This window comes from Corvus kubaryi, unplaced genomic scaffold (genome assembly GCF_017639235.1).
Source record: "Corvus kubaryi isolate FWS band 111438036 unplaced genomic scaffold, C.kubaryi_AGA036_p1.0 66, whole genome shotgun sequence".
Taxonomy (NCBI): Eukaryota; Metazoa; Chordata; class Aves; order Passeriformes; family Corvidae; genus Corvus; species Corvus kubaryi.
The window spans coordinates 2,085,486-2,088,880 of record NW_024582054.1 but is presented as its reverse complement, the minus strand read 5'-3'; the positions used below and the strand labels follow the sequence as shown (position 1 = coordinate 2,088,880).

Genomic DNA, 3,395 nt, shown 5'->3' with positions numbered 1-3,395 from the left:
CTGCGGCGGGGCCGGAGCCGGGGCCGTCCCCGGCCCCGCCCGCCCGGCACGGGCTCGGCAGAGGGTCGGGGGGCGGCAGCGAGGGGCCGGGTCGGGCGGGGCGCGGTGTGCCCGCCGCGCTCTGGTCGTGGCAGCTTCACCCCGGCCGCCGTCCCCGCCGCAGCCTGAGGGGGGCTGAGGAGAACGGGAGGTTTTTGGAAGAGGCGCATAGAGAAGCCCCGGGCTGGCCGGCGGCCCCGCCCGCAGGCTCACGCCATGCTGCGGGCGCTTCCCCGTCCCTGAGGAGAGGCGAAGGGGCGGCAGGGGACGGCGGCGGCGCGGTTGCCAAGGTAATGGGAGTGGGCTGCTCTCCTCGCCGTCTTTTTCCTGCTTATCCGCATCTGTGTAGCGAGCGGTTGTCACTCGGCTCTGCCCTGGCAGCGGGATCCCGGTGCTAGTCCCGCCGCGGAGAGCCGAGCCCCGAGCCCCCGGGGTGGGAGTTCGCTCCCCGTCGGTGGTAGCGGACAGGTGCGAGGCGTGTGTTCTGCGTGTGTGTTACGTGTGTGTGCCTGTGTATGTGGTGCCCGGCCGGGGGGAGGCCGTGCTCTGCTCGGGCCGTGCGGACCCCCGAGAGCACCGCGGCTGCGGTTTGCCCTCCCGCGGGGTCTGGAGGAAGGGGCCCGGCCTCAGGTCCCGGCGCAGGACGCAGGAGGTGCCCGGGCGGTGCGGGGGTGCCCACGCCCCGCGGGGCGCGGCTCAGGGGACGCGGTGTCCCGGCAGGTGTGCGGGCAGCGCACGGGAGCCGGAGCTCGGTGGGGACACAGGACAAGAGTTGTGGTGCCCAGAAACCGCAGGTCTTTTCGGGGGAGGCCTCGGAGAAGGACTAGGGGGAGCAAGCGCTGGGGTACAGCTTGAAGGGGGAGCTGGTGCCCTGTGGGAAAACTTGGAAACTGTTTCGCTTCGATAGCGTATTGCAATAATACACTTCCATCCGCCGGCAAAGTGCGTTTGCATGAAGACAGATCGGTGTGTGAGAGTAAAGCTGCCAGGCACTCTCATCCCAGAATCTTAATCTCCTGTGACACTGAAAGCCTGCTCTTAGTCACTAGCAGTGATGGCATAAGTAGAAGAGTGTGTTGCAGGGCCAGTAAGAAGCTTCAAGTGTTTTTTTCCCGAGGAAGGTGCTGGTTTTTGTATAAATAACGGCACGCTGCCGCTTGTACGCTGCAGTCATAATAGCAGCCGGGGCGGCCGCTCCCAGGAGCTGACTACGCCTGTGGCTCTGAGCTTGGCGTCCCGTCTGCACCGGCACTGCCCTCGCTGGGACGGCCTAGGTAAGTCAGGGCTTCCTTCAGCTGACCGGCAAGGGACTTGCCAGAACTGCATCCCACTTGTAGCCTGTGTGCTACATGATGCTTCCCTGAAATTAAAGATACGCATAATTTGCTCTTGATTGCATTTTATTTGCTGACTGCTAGTGTGTAGGGATTGGAAAGCAGGAAAATTTGTCTTTGATAAATAAAGTCATACTGTAAAACTCAGCTTTGTGTTGGCGTGTTGCAGTAGATATTGGTGGTTTCCCACCCCAAAGAGAGCTACTTTTCCTTTGTGTTTCTGGAGGAAGTGCTTTGTGAGCTGTTAGAGTGAAAAGCGCTTCGTAAAGGTGTAGTGGTTTTTGGAATTGCTTGCCGTAGAACATAGTTAAAGAGGTTAACTGTAGTTCAAAGCTTTGGGGATTTTAAGATATTTAGCTTAGGGGATTTAAGATATTTGATATCATCCTGAATATTCTCCACGTCCAACTGGGATTTGTTTTTGAGTAGAAGTATATTTGATATCATAATTTTCCTTCTTTTTTTTCTTTTTTTTTTTTTTTTTTTTGGTTTCCAGATTTATTCTAATCTTGCAGATCAGAAGAACTAGGAATTGTTTACTGTGAGGTTATGAGCCATAATACTTTCTCACCAGCTGATTTGGAACACTTTCACTATACTTCCTTGTAAATATGCTTTAAAAGAGGTCAGATGTTGAAGAGCAGTTACTGACTTGGGGGCATATTGTTACAAGCACAGAATAATAGTGTTCATTGCTTGAATGTGTGTGTGAAATGCTGAATAAACTGTTTAGACTCAGCCAATATTGACTTTATTTTTAGATGAGCTGTTCCTTTTTCTAATGATCTGACTGACAGAACAATTGATTACGAACATTCCAATTTCCTTCCTAACTGGCTACAAGTGTGATGGGTTAGATAGCCCTTCTTTATTCCATTCTGAACCGTATTAGAGGGGAAAATAGTTATTTGCTATGCATCTTATACTGAGGTTTATGGTAATAGAAGATTGCTGTTCAACTGATTTTTCTGGTTTTTTTCCTTGGTTCCGTTGCCTTCAAAGAAAAGTTGCAGTAGGTTGCTGTATAGAGTAATTGTCAATGCTGCTTACCTTAGTTTCTCCCTGATAGTTCCTGTGATGCCGGTGGTACAGATACCTGTTTTAATCAATGATGCCCACGGATAAGAGGAAAAGGTGTGTCCTCTTAAAGCAGCAGCTACCTCCTTGCTAACCATTTACAGGGTGTTTCACTGTCTAGCATGTAACTCTGGTGAGCACACTGGTACAGCAGAGGTGAGCAGAGCACTTTTCATTCGTGGCAGTAACTCTGCTTTTGTTAATGCTTCTGAGGCAGCTGAGGAAAGCTGAATGGATGGACAGGAAGTGCTAGGCTTTGTTGTCGTCCATTTGAGCAGGCAAGAAGGGGAGAAAAGGAGAGGGCAGTCCTGTCCCAGCAGACTGCAGCAAACTAACAGATGGCAGGGAAAGAGAAGAAGCTAATATATATGGATTGGCAGGAAGAGAAAATAGCTGCAGTGTGTCATTTTAACATGGTACGTTGGGATGCTGTGTTAGTCTGTGGTGGAACTTTGGGATCTTGCAGTGCCATGGCTCAGGCTTCCTAACAAAAATGCAAGGGTGTTGTGGGGTGATGATTTTTTTCTTATCTTGATAACAGTATGAGTCCTCAGCTTTTCAAGAACGAGGGATAAATAACCCAGGGGCTTTGGCTGGGTGCACCTTTGATATCTAAATCAAGCACTGCAGTTGTATAGTGGCAGAACAAGGGCGAGCTCTCTTCCCATGCCCAGTGTTACAAGAGTACAGTTTTGCCCTTATGATGGGTTATTGTGTTGTTTGGGCTCGTTACCTGGAGCTTCAGTTTCTGGAAGCTGGAAACACCTTCAGTTTCTGGAAGCACACCTTGGCTCTCTAGAGGGGAGATTATAGGAACAAACAGGTCCACTTCACTGAGCAGCCCTGGGCTGTTTCAGCTAACAAATACTGCACTTATTTGTCAGAATTGAAGTGCTCCTGGTTTGTCCTGGGACTCTTCTCAATATCTTCATGGCTGCATTATTA

At 51.4% G+C, this 3,395-nt stretch overlaps 1 protein-coding gene across 4 annotated transcripts in view; it reads left to right on the top strand.

The window, feature by feature from the left end:
• RGS6 (regulator of G protein signaling 6) overlaps positions 1 to 3,395 on the top strand; it is a 293,530-nt gene that overhangs the window by 3,486 nt on the left and 286,649 nt on the right. The window contains exon 1 of one of the 4 annotated variants that reach the window (XM_042047283.1): positions 59 to 329. The exons of 1 other annotated variant lie outside the window; for it this stretch is intronic. The gene's annotated coding sequence lies outside the window, so the exon portion shown is untranslated. Of the gene's footprint in view, positions 1 to 58; positions 330 to 371; positions 508 to 904; positions 1,314 to 3,395 lie in introns of those variants that run through there. 2 more of the 4 variants (XM_042047284.1, XM_042047279.1) reach the window with 2 other exon arrangements.